The sequence below is a fragment of the Pseudophryne corroboree genome, chromosome 11, assembly GCF_028390025.1.
Source record: "Pseudophryne corroboree isolate aPseCor3 chromosome 11, aPseCor3.hap2, whole genome shotgun sequence".
NCBI classification, from domain to species: Eukaryota; Metazoa; Chordata; class Amphibia; order Anura; family Myobatrachidae; genus Pseudophryne; species Pseudophryne corroboree.
In genome coordinates this window covers 127439845-127459486 of record NC_086454.1, presented here as the reverse complement: position 1 = coordinate 127459486, position 19642 = coordinate 127439845, and the positions used below count along the sequence as shown (strand labels likewise).

The window sequence follows — 19642 nt, the reverse complement described above, 5'->3', positions numbered from 1 at the left end:
TCTGATATGATATATTACAGATTTGTAGTTTGCTCTACATCTTGAGTGACGGTGGGTGTGTCCTAGGTGTGCTCAATTAGCAGGGGTATAAATAGCTCTGTATGTGAATTGGTTGGACATGCTACTTGTGGTGTCCTGTTGCCTGGAATATTGTTTGGTGTCTTGACAAAGATCACTGGGATGTGATCGAAACGTCGACTTGATGATTCAATATTAAAACTACAGCTATTATTTTACAAAAAACTGGTGAGTGCCCTCCTTTACAAATGACTGTTTATTGGAATTAACTGTTCCGTGGAGTTGAGCACCATCTTATGTGGATTCTGATGGGCAGCACAGAGCAGATATTTTTATATATATATATATATATATATATATATATTACAAATAGAAATGGATTCTCGTGGGAGCCAATATGCCTTTTGTATGACAATAATTAAAAGTTTTTATTGTACAGAAATAAACGATATTTATCCTAAGCGTTCGTTATTGACACAACCTTCTAAAAATTCATATAAAACAATATTACAATCTTATACATAAATTACAGTTTGGATGTGAGGATTTTACAGCCAGGTGATCAAAGTCAGAACTCGAAATGGATGTATCTCCAACCAGATGCTTGTGATAAGGACTTTGTTAACCAGACGTTGCAAAACCCAACGCGTTTCGTCCGTTAGGACTTCATCAGGGGTTTGGAATCTGGATAGTTACAAATGGAAATATATAAATCATATAGTCTTCATTAATAAGACATATTATTATCCAGGTAAGTATTCCATTGAAATCTATTGTGGATTAACATACATACCAGTTCTTATAGTAGGAGTGATTACCATTGATTAGAAAGGTTTAGAATATCCAATGATTACATCCAATCACATATTCAATTCGATAAATATAATATCTGAAACATTATCGTTATAATAATCAATAAACATTATCCTTATATAAATGATAAAAGGAAGAGGGAGGGAGAGTCAAAAGAAGAGAAAAAGGGAGGGAAAGTCGAAAGAATATTATGAATGTCAATATAAATCAAATAGCTCCGTATTTATCCACATAATCAACATCAATTCAGCTGATGGAAATGATACAAAGGGCAGGGTCTACAAGTATCAGAAACTACCAATAGTTATAGAATACCCCAATTAAAGTCCACATAAAACTTCAAATTCACAATATACACACAATTATATCCACATTACAACTCATTGTACAATACATACCTAGATAGACTTCAAAAAATATATATATAAATTTGGTTGAAATTAGATGATGTTACGTTCCCTAAAAGGGATAAAGATAAAATAGTTTTTTGTCACTCAAATGATTGTTAATAGGAAATGTTCCTGTAACATCCTGTTTACCATTAAAATAACATAGATGCTACCAACAAATCAGAGAAGATATAACAACAACTTCCTCAATTGATTATAAGAAACCATGCTGATGTCAGTATTTAATGTAAGGTATTTAAGGTGATTCAAATAGAAGAACTTTTTTATCCCAAACTAATTAATAAATGATGTCTTTAATCTAACATGCAATGGGGAGTGGTATATTCAATCAATCATTAGAGAGCCAATTAAGTTCACAGCTGTAATTTATAACCAGCAAGGAGAACTTTTTAACATCTGAAATACTAATCTTAACATCATATGGTATTTAATATTTGCACTAAATTAGTCTGGTTCTTACCTATTTTCAATCAAGAATGGTGGAACCTTATAGTCTACCTCTGTTAATACATGTCACCAAACAGAGAACTTAGGAAAATTTCAAATCCTGAACGAAACTATTCCCTGTGGACAAGTAAATCTAAATCAGTATATTACAATCATACTAAAATTAAGTAGTTACTCTTAAATTAAGGAATCCATTCATCTAATAAATTTTCAAAAAGACCATCCAATAACTAAGTTCCAAATATACAATTATAGTACTCAAACTTACTTTTTACAGGAACAAGTGCAACCTCACTGAATCCCAACTACAGAATGAGAGGCAATATAAGGACATCCCTTTATAGCTCCCTTGATATTACATCACTTCCTGCTGGCTAATTAATTAATTTATTATTAGTTAGTGATGTGTTAAGACCTCATAGTACTATGTGGAATGCCATTCTTACTGGTTACCTAACAGATCCCCTAAATGATGTCTTTAATCTAACATGCAATGGGGAGTGGTATATTCAATCAATCATTAGAGAGCCAATTAAGTTCACAGCTGTAATTTATAACCAGCAAGAAGAACTTTTTAACATCTGAAATACTTAACCTCATATGGTATTCAATATTTGCACTAAATTAGTCTGGTTCTTACCTATTTTCAATCAAGAATGGTGGAACCTTATAGTCTACCTCTGTTTATACATGTCACCAAAAAGAGGACTTAGGAAAAATTTCAAATCCTGAATGATACTATTCCCTGTGGACAAGTAAAACTAAATCAGTATATTACAATCATATTAAAATTAAGTAGTTACTATTCAATTAAGGAATCCATTCATCTAATAAATTTTCAAAAAGACCATCCAATAACTAAGTTCCAAAAATACCAATATAGTACTCAAACTTACTTTTTACAGGAACAAGTGCAACCTCACTGAATACCAACTACAGAATGAGAGGCAATATAGGGGCATCCCTTTATAGCTCCCTTGATATTACATCACTTCCTGCTGGCTGATAATTTAATTTATTATTAGTTAGTAATGTGTTAAGACCTCATAGTACTATGTGGAATGCCGTTCTTACTGGTTAACTAACATCAATTCTGCTTCCTGACATTATAAAAATAAGAGGAGACAAAATCTGAACGCTACATGCGTTCCACTCTCGCGTGCGTGTCAACGCACCGCACTTCCGGTTCCGGCGGAAGTACGCACCGCGTGCGTGTCACAGTCACGCACTTCTGGCGGAAGTACATCACATGCGAGTCACGATCGCTGTTTGCGTGCCATGGTCCCGTAGTTCGATGGAGATGTGTCAGCGGATGTTAAATTTTGTGGTTAGCTTTAGGGATTCTTTCTGTGATGAATAAAAATTAAACAAAAATTCTTTATAAGGTCTACTATTAAAGAGTTCTTTGGTCATTAAAGTCAAACTCTTTTTTCACAGTTAGAATTGTAACATTAATATTGAAATCTAAATAGTAATAAAGTGCTATTATCTCATCAATTAAATAAAGGTATTAATAGTGCTATTTATTAAATAAGTGTTAATCAATATAAGTGACCAATTTGTGATAAATAATATTAATTATAAACTATTTGATAAAAAATATACTTAAAGTGACTTATTGCAATAATAACTAATAGTATTGATACAACATGTTTCAAATTTAAAGTTTAGTGTTTAATTGTCTGGTTCAAATTACACCGACAATATTAATATAACCAACATCAACATGATTTCCCATTTACAGAAAGATTCACCACATATTACATTTCATAAGAGTTATATATTGATAGACCATGAACATACTATATATACTTAAATCATCCCTAAGTTGTATATTCCTTTTATCAAACTTAAACTAAAAAAAAAAAAACTATAAACATAGGGGAAGGGGGGGGGGGACTGTAAGATGGCCGGACTAATAATAGGAATGGTTAAATACTATTCACTTCTCTTTTATTATGAAGACTATTATAGGAAAGACACAATATCAATATCTTCGTTTAAGCCACCAGGAGTGAGAGTGTTCAAAGAGTAGATCCAAAATGTCTCCTGTTTGGATAAAGTTAGATCTCTACTTTTTCCTCTAGGATCTGATGGAATGTATTCGAGAATGGTAAAGGAGAAATTCTCCTTAGTCACAACTGAATTGTGTTTATCCATAAAGTGTCTGGGGAGACTATGGGACGTCAGTTTGTTTTTCACGTTCCTCATATGTTCTTGTACTCTGATTTTAATCATTCTCTTAGTTTTGCCTATATACGATAGGCCACAGCTGCAAGTGATCCGATAGATAACATATTCAGTGTTACAGTTCACAAGGTGTCCTAATTTGTACCATTTCCCTGTTTCCATTTTAATATTAATGGATTTACGTTCCATAAATTTACAACAGATACACTTTGAACATGGATAACAACCCTTTGTAGGTATAATGGAGTCTGGACAGCTTCTGTGTTGTACTAAGTCAGATAGTCTACTTGGTGCTATTATACTTTTCAGATTGGTGGATTTCTGGAAGACCAGGTTAGGTTTATTTGGAAGCGTAGGGCCCAAAATTGGGTCCTTCAAAAGTAAACCCCAATGGCGTTCCAGAATTTTTCTAATTGAATGATTTTCACGGTTAAATTGTGTAATAAAAGGTCTTAACTGTTGTCTTGCTGGTTCAATCTTATCCTTAGGAAGTAACATCTTATCTCTTTCTTGTAGAGATGCTTTTATTTTGGCCTTAGAGACCATATCAACAGTATAGCCCCTTTCTTCAAATCGCTTTTGTATGACTGCTGCCTGATCCCAGTAGTCTTCAATGCTGGTACAATTACGTCTTAAACTGAGAAATTGAGCGTATGGCACATTGTTTTTCCAGCATGGAAAATGACAACTAGTTGTCATTTTCCAGCATGGAAAAACAATGAAGACTACTGGGATCAGGCAGCAGTCATACAAAAGAGATTTGAAGAAAGGGGCTATACTGTTGATATGGTCTCTAAGGCCAAAATAAAAGCATCTCTACAAGAAAGAGATAAGATGTTACTTCCTAAGGATAAGATTGAACCAGCAAGACAACAGTTAAGACCTTTTATTACACAATTTAACCGTGAAAATCATTCAATTAGAAAAATTCTGGAACGCCATTGGGGTTTACTTTTGAAGGACCCAATTTTGGGCCCTACGCTTCCAAATAAACCTAACCTGGTCTTCCAGAAATCCACCAATCTGAAAAGTATAATAGCACCAAGTAGACTATCTGACTTAGTACAACACAGAAGCTGTCCAGACTCCATTATACCTACAAAGGGTTGTTATCCATGTTCAAAGTGTATCTTTTGTAAATTTATGGAACGTAAATCCATTAATATTAAAATGGAAACAGGGAAATGGTACAAATTAGGACACCTTGTGAACTGTAACACTGAATATGTTATCTATCGGATCACTTGCAGCTGTGGCCTATCGTATATAGGCAAAACTAAGAGAATGATTAAAATCAGAGTACAAGAACATATGAGGAACGTGAAAAACAAACTGACATCCCATAGTCTCCCCAGACACTTTATGGATAAACACAATTCAGTTGTGACTAAGGAGAATTTCTCCTTTACCATTCTCGAATACATTCCATCAGATCCTAGAGGAAAAAGTAGAGATCTAACTTTATCCAAACAGGAGACATTTTGGATCTACTCTTTGAACACTCTCACTCCTGGTGGCTTAAACGAAGATATTGATATTGTGTCTTTCCTATAATAGTCTTCATAATAAAAGAGAAGTGAATAGTATTTAACCATTCCTATTATTAGTCCGGCCATCTTACAGTCCCCCCCCCCCCCTTCCCCTATGTTTATAGTTTTTTTTTTTTTTTAGTTTAAGTTTGATAAAAGGAATATACAACTTAGGGATGATTTAAGTATATATAGTATGTTCATGGTCTATCAATATATAACTCTTATGAAATGTAATATGTGGTGAATCTTTCTGTAAATGGGAAATCATGTTGATGTTGGTTATATTAATATTGTCGGTGTAATTTGAACCAGACAATTAAACACTAAACTTTAAATTTGAAACATGTTGTATCAATACTATTAGTTATTATTGCAATAAGTCACTTTAAGTATATTTTTTATCAAATAGTTTATAATTAATATTATTTATCACAAATTGGTCACTTATATGGATTAACACTTATTTAATAAATAGCACTATTAATACCTTTATTTAATTGATGAGATAACAGCACTTTATTACTATTTAGATTTCAATATTAATGTTACAATTCTAACTGTGAAAAAAGAGTTTGACTTTAATGACCAAAGAACTCTTTAATAGTAGACCTTATAAAGAATTTTTGTTTAATTTTTATTCATCACAGAAAGAATCCCTAAAGCTAACCACAAAATTTAACATCCGCTGACACATCTCCATCGAACTACGGGACCATGGCACGCAAACAGCGATCGTGACTCGCATGTGATGTACTTCCGCCGGAAGTGCGTGACTGTGACACGCACGCGGTGCGTACTTCCGCCGGAACCGGAAGTGCGGTGCGTTGACACGCACGCGAAAGTGGAACGCATGTAGCGTTCAGATTTTGTCCCCTCTTATTTTTATAATGTCAGGAAGCAGAATTGATGTTAGTTAACCAGTAAGAACGGCATTCCACATAGTACTATGAGGTCTTAACACATTACTAACTAATAATAAATTAATTAATCAGCCAGCAGGAAGTGATGTAATATCAAGGGAGCTATAAAGGGATGCCCCTATATTGCCTCTCATTCTGTAGTTGGTATTCAGTGAGGTTGCACTTGTTCCTGTAAAAAGTAAGTTTGAGTACTATATTGGTATTTTTGGAACTTAGTTATTGGATGGTCTTTTTGAAAATTTATTAGATGAATGGATTCCTTAATTGAATAGTAACTACTTAATTTTAATATGATTGTAATATACTGATTTAGTTTTACTTGTCCACAGGGAATAGTATCATTCAGGATTTGAAATTTTTCCTAAGTCCTCTTTTTGGTGACATGTATAAACAGAGGTAGACTATAAGGTTCCACCGTTCTTGATTGAAAATAGGTAAGAACCAGACTAATTTAGTGCAAATATTGAATACCATATGAGGTTAAGTATTTCAGATGTTAAAAAGTTCTTCTTGCTGGTTATAAATTACAGCTGTGAACTTAATTGGCTCTCTAATGATTGATTGAATATACCACTCCCCATTGCATGTTAGATTAAAGACATCATTTAGGGGATCTGTTAGGTAACCAGTAAGAATGGCATTCCACATAGTACTATGAGGTCTTAACACATCACTAACTAATAATAAATTAATTAATTAGCCAGCAGGAAGTGATGTAATATCAAGGGAGCTATAAAGGGATGTCCTTATATTGCCTCTCATTCTGTAGTTGGGATTCAGTGAGGTTGCACTTGTTCCTGTAAAAAGTAAGTTTGAGTACTATAATTGTATATTTGGAACTTAGTTATTGGATGGTCTTTTTGAAAATTTATTAGATGAATGGATTCCTTAATTTAAGAGTAACTACTTAATTTTAGTATGATTGTAATATACTGATTTAGATTTACTTGTCCACAGGGAATAGTTTCGTTCAGGATTTGAAATTTTCCTAAGTTCTCTGTTTGGTGACATGTATTAACAGAGGTAGACTATAAGGTTCCACCATTCTTGATTGAAAATAGGTAAGAACCAGACTAATTTAGTGCAAATATTAAATACCATATGATGTTAAGATTAGTATTTCAGATGTTAAAAAGTTCTCCTTGCTGGTTATAAATTACAGCTGTGAACTTAATTGGCTCTCTAATGATTGATTGAATATACCACTCCCCATTGCATGTTAGATTAAAGACATCATTTATTAATTAGTTTGGGATAAAAAAGTTCTTCTATTTGAATCACCTTAAATACCTTACATTAAATACTGACATCAGCATGGTTTCTTATAATCAATTGAGGAAGTTGTTGTTATATCTTCTCTGATTTGTTGGTAGCATCTATGTTATTTTAATGGTAAACAGGATGTTACAGGAACATTTCCTATTAACAATCATTTGAGTGACAAAAAACTATTTTATCTTTATCCCTTTTAGGGAACGTAACATCATCTAATTTCAACCAAATTTATATATATTTTTTTTGAAGTCTATCTAGGTATGTATTGTACAATGAGTTGTAATGTGGATATAATTGTGTGTATATTGTGAATATGAAGTTTTATGTGGACTTTAATTGGGGTATTCTATAACTATTGGTAGTTTCTGATACTTGTAGACCCTGCCCTTTGTATCATTTCCATCAGCTGAATTGATGTTGATTATGTGGATAAATACGGAGCTATTTGATTTATATTGACATTCATAATATTCTTTCGACTTTCCCTCCCTTTTTCTCTTCTTTTGACTCTCCCTCCCTCTTCCTTTTATCATTTATATAAGGATAATGTTTATTGATTATTATAACGATAATGTTTCAGATATTATATTTATCGAATTGAATATGTGATTGGATGTAATCATTGGATATTCTAAACCTTTCTAATCAATGGTAATCACTCCTACTATAAGAACTGGTATGTATGTTAATCCACAATAGATTTCAATGGAATACTTACCTGGATAATAATATGTCTTATTAATGAAGACTATATGATTTATATATTTCCATTTGTAACTATCCAGATTCCAAACCCCTGATGAAGTCCTAACGGACGAAACGCGTTGGGTTTTGCAACGTCTGGTTAACAAAGTCCTTATCACAAGCATCTGGTTGGAGATACATCCATTTCGAGTTCTGACTTTGATCACCTGGCTGTAAAATCCTCACATCCAACTGTAATTTATGTATAAGATTGTAATATTGTTTTATATGAATTTTTAGAAGGTTGTGTCAATAACGGACGCTTAGGATAAATGTCGTTTGTTTCTGTACAATAAAAACTTTTAATTATTGTCATACAAAAGGCATATTGGCTCCCACGAGAATCCATTTCTATTTGTAATCTACTTTTAATACCTTATCTGACAGAGGGTATTTCTTGTTGGTTTGAGACTAGAGGTATAGCGCAAGATATTAGGGTTGATTTTTTGTTTTATATATATATATATAAACTTCCAGCAGCAGCCGGCACTCCCAGTAAAGGAACAACATGTTCTGGTGCATGTACCACTCTCATTACGGGGTGGCAATAGAGCCAAGACCCTTCTGATAAAAGAGGCCCGTTGGATCACCCGTCTGGGGACGACTGCCCCCGGGGGGTTAAATGAAAAAGTCAATTGGAATTCTTTGACTTAAATGATGGTTGGTAATCCTGCTAGTTGTGATTTTGCATCCTATAGGTACTGGGTAGTATGTTCCTTTTACTTGATATGTTTTTGGTTATATGCTGTATACCTACAGAGATTTGGATCTACTTGACCCTATGTTAATGTATGTTTGCCACTTCCATGTATGTTTTTATCATATGTATATGTGTGTATTTTGTCTGATGGTTGTTATATTTGTTTTATTTTCTCCACAGATGCTGCATTCCCCTGCCGTAAGGTGGCTGTACTTCCAGAGCCGCTCGGTCCTGCATCTTGCCCTGGAACGCATGCTGCTGTGAAGTGAGACGCAAACAAGTGTCTCCTAGGCAACACATAGCGCCGGGACCGGAAGTTCGGGAGCTGAAGCTGGCCGGGAGCTCACGCCGCGACGGACAGGTGCGGGATGGCGCCAGTGGTTTGCTCAGGTATTTAGGTGGTGAGTTCTGTATTGTCCTGTTATATGTGTGTCCTGTCCATGTCCTGACGACGGGGCTGTGTGCCTCGAAATGATCGTTGACCTTTATGGATCTATAATACAATTTTTTTGCATTTACCTTTGTCTCTGAGTGCCGCTTCTTGCCTGGACTTTTATATATATATATATATATATATATATATATTTAGGATCTGTGTGTAATTGTGTATTACATTATGTATAGTCATATTATGAATTATAATGAATGCTGAAGTGAAAGTATTCCTTCTCATGTGCTGGTCGTTCTGTTGATAAAGCTCTATGTCGGCCGTGTCGAGTTGGTCTCAGATCCTCTCAAGGAGTCCAAATGTTTATTCTTTTCCCGCCGTGGATAGAATACTGTGAAAGTCAACTCTTGGTCGACGAGGAGCCCTGTCATGATAACTCCGAGAGATACTGGAGTTTTTTCCTGGGACGGTGTACCGCTGTTTGGGGATGCCTCAGTTCAGTCAATCTCGGCGGATACCACTGGTAAGCCTAACTTCGTGAGTTAGATTCCCTCGCAAGGGTTGGGGACGCATTCTGTTGTGGGATGCAGTCATTTTAACTGGTTCAATACCGTTCTTTTTTTCCTTTCGGTGCAGATAGTGGAAGGTGAAAAGGTAAGAGTTCTGCAGCCTTGTTAGGTTCGCAGAAGTGGATGTCGTTTCTGTATCTACCACATCCACCGCATGTCGCTGGCTCTGCCTGGCTGGAGTCCACTCCGGTGGGAACTCGTCTACTACTTCTCAGTCAGTCCGGGAATGGACTTGGACCTGTGAGTAAATTATAGAATCCGAAGGGGGACATTCTGGTATTTACAGATGTCTCCCCTCACTGATTTAAAAAAAAAATAGATCTTGCCATTCCCCTCTGGAAGGGGAGGTAGTTTGCGACGCCATGCCAGAGTTGCGTCAGGTTCAGGGCATTGTCCTGCTGTCCTTGTTAAAAAAAAAAAAATTCTCCTTACGAAGTTGACACCTGGGTTGATATCCACAATTGTCTTTGCTATTTCACCGGAGTGTTGACAGTAAGATGGTATTCTTTCAATAGTAAGAGCCATTGTTATTCTGTACTGGAACACTCTCATGATTAAGGCGAAGTCAAGACACAAGTGGTGCAAATCGTTGTTTTCTATCTGACTGTTCTTCAACACAGGGGAAGGCTGTTGTTCCCAATGACGCAGATGTCGGTGGTGGGTATCACAGTAGATACGGAACGGTTGAAGTTCTGTCTGTTCCTGTGGAAAGAGGTCTGAGGATCCGGAGTCGGATCAGATTTGCAGTGACAATCCATCAATAGGTCTGTTGATGATGAGTACCTAAGAGGCCTTTTCGGTGAGCAGGTCAAATGCCAGAGTGGTTTTCACGGGGCCAGTTGGAAATGTGGTCCGGGTCTCACCTGCACATGAGCTGGAATATAATCCTAATGGCCAGGATATCGCTCCTGTGGTGTCTGCTCAGTTCTCACCTCCTAGAGGGGCGAAGGTTCGGAATCCAAGATGAGATCCTGGTCTCCATGCATGCAGATACCGGAGACAGGGGAGCAGTCCTTGCAAGGGAAGTATTTCCAGAGGAAAAGGTCAAGCGGGGAAGCTTGTCTGCAATACGCTTTCTTGGTTTAAGAGTTATTTTCAATGAACATATACTTCGTGATCTGCCCGTGTTAATTCTGTCGGACGACTTGAGAGCAGTGGTGGTAGTAAGCGCTACGGCGGAACAAGGAGCAAAGCGGCAATGGCAGAAGCCGAAAAAGGTTTGCCGCTGGGTAGAAAGACTGGTAAATGCTATATTAGCAGTCTTCGTTCCGGAGGTGAACGACGGAGAAATAAATTCCTCTGCAGACGCGATCTCCATCCGGGAGAAATACAGTCATCATCGGAAAGTTTTCACTGAAGTGACAAGTCTTTGAGGAGTATCTCAAGTGGACATGTTGGCATCTCGCCTCAACGAGAGATCAAAGGGATATTGTTCCGGGTCAGAGGACATTCAAGCTATAGCAGTGGACGTCCTCGGGACACCTTGGGTGTTTTCAGTCGGTCTATATGTTCCCTCCGTTTTCACTCTTCGGAAGGTGATAAACATAAGAAGAACAAAGGTTCAGGCGATCCTCATTGTTCCGGTCTAACCAAGGAGGGCTTGGTATCCAGTTCTTCAAGATTTACTCATAGAAGATCCATGGCCTCTTCCTTTACGTGAGGATCTAGGTTACAGCAAGATCCGGGCGTGTATCAAGACTTACTGTGGCTACGTTTGACGGCGTGTCGGTTGAACGCCATATCCTATCCAGAAAGGGTATTCCCAGTGAAGTCATTTCCACACTTCTTATGGCTAGAAAAGAAGTAACGGCAAAGCCTTACCACCGTGCTTGGAGAAAATATGTGTCTTGGTGGGAATCCAAGAGGGCTATTACGGAAGACTTTCAGCTGGGTCGTTCTTCTCCATTTTTTTGCAAGCAGGTGTGGGTGCAGGCCTAAAGTTAGGCTCCATTAAGTGCGGTTTTTGGATTTATAAATTTTCTTTCAAGAAAGAATTGTCAACCTTTCCGGAAGTTCGGACCTTCGTGAAAGGAATACTGCACATCCTACCTCCATTGGTGTCCCGTTGACACCGTGGGACCTTGACGTGGTGTGGTGTTTTCTTGTGTCACACTGATTGGAACCTTTATGAAAGGTTGTGTTAAAATTTCTCTCTTGGAAAGTGGTCATGTTATTGGCTTTGGCGTCCACAAGGCGGGTGTCGGAAGTACTGGATTTGTCTCACAAGAGCCGTGTTTGATCTTCCATGTGGATAGAGAGGAATTGAGAACTCTGATAATAGTTCTGCTAAAAGTGGTTTCTGGGTTTCGCAGAAATGAACTTATTTTGATGCCAGTGGTTACTTAGGCTTTATCTGATTCAAAGTCTCTTGATGTAGTCGGAGCTTTGACTATTTCGGTCGCCAACTTGGCTCATATTGGGGAAACAGAGACTCTGTTTGTCCGGTATGCTCCCAGCATGATTGGGGCACCTGCGTCTATGCAGTTACACGCTGATCTGTGATACGATTTGACGTGCTTGTTCGATGGCTGGATTGCTGATGCCGAAGTCGGTGGAGACCCATTCTACTAGGAAGAATGGCTCTTCTTGGGCGGATGCCGAGGAGTCTCGGCGGTTCGACTTTGCCGAGCAGCTACTTGGTAGGGTTCAAATACTTTTGCTATGCTCTACAGTTTGATAACCTGGCTGATGGGGACCTTCTGTTTGCTCAATCGGTGCTGCAGAGTCGTCCGCACTCTCTGGAGCTTTGGTATAAACCCCATGGTCCTTACGGAGTCCCCAGCATCCTCTAGGACGTTTGAGAAAATAGGATTTTAATACCTACCGGTAAATCCTTTTCTCTTAGTCCATAGAGGAAGCTGGGCAGCCATCCCAGTGCGTACTGTGTCTGCAGTTATTGGTTATGGTTACACTCTTGTGGTGTTTCTTTTCTGTCAGGCTGTTGCTGACGTTGTTTCATGCCATGGCATGCGGTGTCTTATTGTTGGTTGTGTTGACACACAGGTTGTGTTACATATTCTTTCAGCATGTGGCTGTGTATTGTTCATACCGTTGGCTGGTATTCTATTGAATGCCGCGGTCTGCGGTATGTTCGTGGTGTGAGCTGGTACGACACTCACCGTGTTTAAACAATAAATTCTTTCCTCGAAATGTCCGTCTCCCTGGGCACAGTTTTCTAACTGAGGTCTGGAGGAGGGGCATAGAGAGAGGAGCCAGTTCACACCCATTCAAAGTCTTATAGTGTGCCCATGTCTCCTGCGGATCCAGTCTATACCCCCATAGTCCTTACGGAGTCCCCAGCATCCTCTACGGACTAAGAGAAAAGGATTTACCGGTAGGTATTAAAATCCTATTATTTGTAATTATGAAATACATTTATCAATCAAAATACATGCAGTATGATCCGGCGGGAAAGGACATTGCTATCCAGATGTATACTATAAAGAACTGATGTAATAGTTCCATTATCTCAAACCTTAGAGATTTTAATTGGGATGCCTCTAATGGTAAAGCGAGAGAAATAGATAAGTGTGAATCTGCTGTCAATGTTAGACAGGAGTTTTTCCTAATTCTGACCTACTGCACCAGGTATTCCCTGGTGGTCACCCACCGGGTACTAGCCTGCCCCTCAACTGTTTGGCTTCCAAGATCGGACGGTGTTGGGCATGGACAGTGAGGTATGATAGTAGGTTTATGAATATTTGTATGCAACCATCTCCCGAATTATTGTTGAGAGTTCAGAAAAAATATATCCAAAGAAAGATAGTAAGATGGATCTGCTTTTGGTGTTAGATGGTGGACACTTATCCCACCAGCTGGAGAGCTGCCGTGGGTGGGTCCTTCAAATCACCAATGAGAGTCCTGAAAAAGAGAGTTTGGTATAGAGAAGGCAAATCCCTGGTTTGAATGATCCAAGGTCAAGGTTGTCTTTAATGCAGGCACTAAAACAGCCTTTAAATTATACCTGTTTTAAATCTGTGGCGCAGTTAATATAGCTCTATAGTGGATAAAATATGACAAATAATAAGCTTGTCTGTACAGAAGTTACGTTATTACCATCCAACAGTCTTGTTTACAAACAGTGTTGCCATTGTCGGCATGATAGTAGCTGACATGAGCTCTATATGCTACAATTGTAGCTACTGAGTGTTCCCAAAGAACCTAGACAGACACCATTTATAATAAGCTGCAGATACAGTAGACCAGCACTAAAGCATCCTGTAATCTGTTATAGACCTAAAGAGCAGTTACTAACGCTCTGCCGTGAGAAGAGAAATATATTTTTTATATATACTGAAAATCAGCAAATAATGTCCAGCAGAAAAAAGGTCATTTGGAAACTGTAAGAAGGGTTACATTAAAGCAGTCAGTTAGGAGTCGCTGCAGTGTGCGAGGCCGCTGGCCGCACATGTACGTTGCACTTTGATTTGGAAGGGATGGGTATAGGGTGAAACCATCTCACAATGGTGTTCTCTAGTGATGAAATTCTCAGCTTTTCTTTGCTTGTTAACTAACATCATTTTGCAAACCCATTAGCTGGCTATGGGGTATGAGCTGCAGAAACATGCATGTGATAGGAGAAAGCAGTGATCACCCCTTTATTTATCACTGCTTCATATATAGACCACTAAAAACTACACTCAATTTAAAATGTGAAGGATTATGTTAATGAGTATCTATTACCACTAGGGGGTGTTCGGGGAGAGGATTACTGCTGGGGAACTCTTGTCACTGGGTGATGGAAGGAAATTTTACAAATGGCACCTGTGGACAAGAGGGTACAAGACAACCCCGGCATATATTTTTCCATTAAATATTTAAATTCATTAGAGAAAATGTTTTTAACTTGTACGTATGTACACAGGCTGTTAAAATTAAAGTATCACTGTAGAGAAGAATCTGGAGTGAGTTCTAAGGCTTGAAATAAAGAGAAATTTATACCGTAGGTACTTCAGAGGATGCACTAGCCAAAATATTAGTTCTAAGCTGTCCCCAGATGACAATAGAGGTGCAAGGTCATACCAGGTGCCTGGTGGCAAGCTAGTTGCTTGTGCCTCTCCCTATCCATGTGCATTCACTACCAACACCCTATCTCTAGCAACTACCAGACCCCCTCTCCCACATTAACTACCAACACACCAGCAACACCTAGTCAAACATTTCCCCCTGCATTCGCTATCAACAGGTCAACAGCACCCAGACTCCAACCCCCACCCCCATCTGGGGGAAATGGCGGACCTTGGGAGAAGGAAGACTAGTATGCATGTTCCTGAGGCCTCCTGCTTAATACTGGCATGGGGCATATGAGTCAGAATCAGGGGCTATGGAGGAGGTTGGGGTTCTTCAGGGATACCTCCACTATCTGTAGTTACACCCAAGGGTGGCGATACAAATTATTTGAAGAGCACTACAACTGTTCACTGTGACCAACAGCAGTTTCCATTCAAAGTACATCATTCTCTAAATCAGTACATATCATATAAGGGGTGTAGTACGGCTGACCGGCGGTCTCCTGATGCCGGGATCCCGGCGGGGAGGGGCGAGTGCAGCAAGCCCCTTGCGGGCTCCCTGCTGTCGCCATGCTGCGGGCTCGGTGTGCGGTCGCCACGGGTTCTATTCCCACTCTATGGGTGTCGTGGACACCCACTAGTGGAAATAGTCCCTGTTGGTTGGCATGCCGACCATCGGGACAGTGACCCGTCGGGCTGGTGGAGGAGGTCATGTGACTGTCGGTCAGCTGACTAGCGGTCACATGAATACCACCCCATGTAAGGTGGAACTTCCAGCACACATTATATCTAAAACAGTCTTGAGTTCTGACATCCCTCACCCAAAAGTCTCATGGGGCGAGGTCAAATTATCTGGTTGATCAAAATGTTTGAAAGTGGCAGCACTTTCATTGGTAATGGCTAACGAATCCTCTGCAGTACCTGTTGTCCAAATCTACCTTCATTAGGAGCTCCAGAGTTCTCTAAGTAGTGAGATCTTCATTTTAACAGCCCTTTCTTTATAAAATATACATCTATATTTGTTTTGTGTAAGTTGTCTGGCATACTGACAAACATCGTTAGCATGATCATCTTAAAGTTGTCATTGTCACAAGTGGTGTCATTGTGTAATGCTTAGAATAGCCAAATTCTGTTTAACACAAACAGATGAAAATTAGGAAGTACTTAAGAGCATTTTGGAAGGCACAGCTGTATAGAAAGCACAGGTGCTACAAGTAGCTAAGCCTTTTGAAACTTAAACAGAAAGCTAATTGAGTGCAGCATATGTTGCAGAATATGATGCTGGCAGATGATGCTAACACACATATCCAGGGGCGGATTGGCCATAGGGCTCACCAGGAGGATTTCTGGTAGGCTGGCGTGTCTGCAGGGCCTGTTTTGTTTGTTGTAACGTGGCGCCACCGTCCACTTGACAGGCAGCCCACTGCACTAAGTACTAGGGTTCAGCTGCAGGTCTACTAGCACCCTGAGCACCCATTATATGAATGGTTAGGTCTAGTTTCCAGTCCCTAACATTAATATATTGTCATGGACAAGTGAAATTGACTAATGACATCAATCCAAGGGCCTATTTCAGACCTGATCGCAGCAGCAAATTTGTTATCAAATGGGCAAAACCATGTGCAAGGGGGGGGGGGGCAGATATAACGTGTGCAGACAGAGTAAGATTTGAGTGGGTTATATTGTTTCTGTGCAGGGTAAATATCGGCTGCTTTATTTTTTTTACACTGCAATTTAGATTTCAGTTCGAACACACCCCACCCAAATCTAACACTCTCTGCACATGTTACTACGCCACCCCCCTCCCTGCAGTGCACATGGTGTTGCCCATTAGCTAACAAATGTGCTGCTGCAATCAGGTCTGAATTAGGCCCCACATGTAGACTTAGTAGTAAAAGTCATATTTTCAATTGTGGTATACTAAATGATAAGTTAATATGTAAAACATATATATACCTATATATACTCTGTGAGTCAAACGTGGATTAGTGCAAAAGTTTTAGTAAAACAATTGCATTAACAGCCTCTTGTCAGTGATTTTCCATGTTATTCCAGTTGTTGCTGGGAAGTGGAGCATTCAGGTAACCTTAAGAGACACCTGTCATACCTAAAACAGAAAGAAGTTAATAAACTTGAGATTATTTAAACTCTGCAAATTTAACCCTAATTAGGGGTTAAACATATATATGTGAACAGAAATAGGTAAAAGGGAGGTAACTTTATATGTATTATTTATATATTTACACTTTATATTGTTCTCTCTGTTGTAATACAAGGTAGACAATGTAAAAAGGAAAAATAATTCATGTATGTACCCCAGTCATATGTATTTTCATTGCTATGTATTCATATATGTAACCCTACCCTCAATACCTTGAACGAGAGCTGTCTATGTATTCTATTAAGGGATGGTTACCTAATAGCTGTGCCTCCACTCAAGCTATGTGTAGTATTTAACTACCGTTAAGGCTTGCTTGAGTAAGCCTGATCTCTATCCTTAGGGGATGATTCCCTTATATCATAGATATATTATCTAATATACCTGTCTCTTTCTTCCAGGATCTTCAGATCAACTTCCAGACGGACCACACACACATGGAAAGTATAACACTTTAATGACCAGTACCAAATGGATTAAGTATACATTAACATTTCATCAATTACACATTCCCCTTTAAATCATTAATCCATGCTAACTCCCTGTCAATTAGGCCTATACACAGTACCTGCATGCAATACAACAAATCCTTTTTCTTTTCAAGACACCCTTAGGTGTTAGAGTGACCCGGGTACTCTTAATATGATAGTGCACTCTAAGGGCCCATAAACTTCCTAAAAATAACAGCAGTTAATACAGAATGTCTGACACTATGTTTTAGTATCAACTATCAGTTCTCCCTTCAGTTAAAGAGAAAGATGTTTGGCTCAGTCTACTTATGGTAGCGATTACTTTCTCCTATAAGGTTACTTATAGTTCCTCCTTGGCAGATAACAGAAAGTATCTATTTAGCTCATAGATAGTAACATCAACAGTTGATTACCAAGGAATCTGTATCCTTTCCTCAGCAAAAATGTTACCGTAGTTGTCCAGTATTAAAGTAAACTCCTAAGAAGCTGGTATGATAAACCTTTGTTATGCTGCGTCCTTGTGTCCATTTGAAGTAGCTGATGCTTTCTATATTTCAGAGCATATATAGCTTTTCGATTCCTGTATGCCTCAAATTATTGTTGTCTCTTAGGATGAGTCTATATTAAATATATCTGCAAGAGATGGTTTCTCTTATCATAGTCACAGCGAGCTCAAATCCTTTAACTTTAAAACTAATAGTCTCTTACGTGTCAGTCCTTCTTACGGGTTCACGAATATACATATAACACAGTTGTATTAAAGTGCCACAAGCTAGTCCTTGAATCGGGATGATATTCTAATCCTTTGTGGCTAAGAGGCTTTAACATCCATCCAATGTCACTGTAGTATGGCTACCTTTAATGTCCTTGCCTCTAATTCTGCTAATTCAGGGGCATAAATACACACATTAGGTGGCAGCTTTAGGGTGTTACTTTCTATTTAGCGCTGCGGAACAATGTCTCTGGCTGTCCTTTGACTGATGTGATGCTGATATATGGGGGAGCTTTAAAACTATTTATTAAGCGTTAAACAGTTCAAGTTTCACTCCACTCCTCCTGTTACATATATATACCCAGTGCTTTCTACCTTCTCCTTAGCACTATGATTAAGCCATACATGGAACTGTAATTATAGGTCACTCTGACTACTGTGACCCATTGCTATCCTCCTGCTTAGTAGCCATTATTGCGGCCTAGTCCTGGAGTACTTAGTCCCAATATGAAATTGACTATGTACCATAGTCACCTATGGCTTGCTGTGCTTAGTGTAGGGGTAATATAAATGGCTGGATTATGCACTCACACTTCTACCATCTAGTGATGCTGCTGCAGGATGCTCCCCCGACTCCTCCCTTACACTTACAGCCACACAGAATGGAGCCTATGCTGCTGGTCCTGGCTTCTTTGTTGTGGCTGTCAGAGTCTGTGCCGGTAATAGGAGGAACCCTCTCTGTCTCCCTGTCATAGATGTGCCTTTCCAATACTGCTGGGTGAGTTGACTAGCCCTGATGCTGGGTTCTATGAACAGTGCTGAGTCTCAATGCTGCTGTCAACACCTTTACAGTAAGGAAGCCCTGTTCTGGCTACACACACTAAGCCCCCTCCGGCCGCCGCAATGTATACCGCTCAACTCTAATGCGGGCGACGGCCGGAGCAGCAAAAAACTATGTCCTCTCACCAAGGGATATGCAGTCTCTCCCCCAGCTACACTTACAGCACCTCTCCACCCCTCTCTAGTAGTCACATGACCCACTCTGAGGTGATGCTCCGCCCACTGGCAATCACCCCACTAGGTGATTGACAGTTAGGAGCACAAGGACATTAACCCTTTAGATACACTGTGAAACCATAAAATAAGCCTTAATTGTATTCACCACTACATTTACATCAATGTACATACAATTACATATCTGTGAACTGTATTATTTACCTCACAACATGCATACAGTATTACAACATCCATTAACTTTTATATATGAATAATATATATGCTTATACT

At 38.8% G+C, this 19642-nt stretch overlaps 2 long non-coding RNA genes across 2 annotated transcripts; one reads left to right on the top strand and one right to left on the bottom strand.

The window, feature by feature from the left end:
• Window positions 1-481: 481 nt before the first annotated feature.
• LOC134970009 (uncharacterized) lies at window positions 482-1986 on the bottom strand. Its single transcript, XR_010189614.1, has 4 exons — window positions 1957-1986; window positions 1702-1805; window positions 812-907; window positions 482-702 (listed from the first exon to the last, which is right to left on the bottom strand). It is a non-coding gene; the product is annotated as an uncharacterized LOC134970009 (long non-coding RNA).
• A 5117-nt stretch (window positions 1987-7103) lies between these two features.
• Window positions 7104-8602, top strand: LOC134970008 (uncharacterized). The gene is made up of 4 exons (XR_010189613.1): window positions 7104-7136; window positions 7288-7391; window positions 8186-8281; window positions 8391-8602. It is a non-coding gene; the product is annotated as an uncharacterized LOC134970008 (long non-coding RNA).
• Window positions 8603-19642: the final 11040 nt, after the last annotated feature.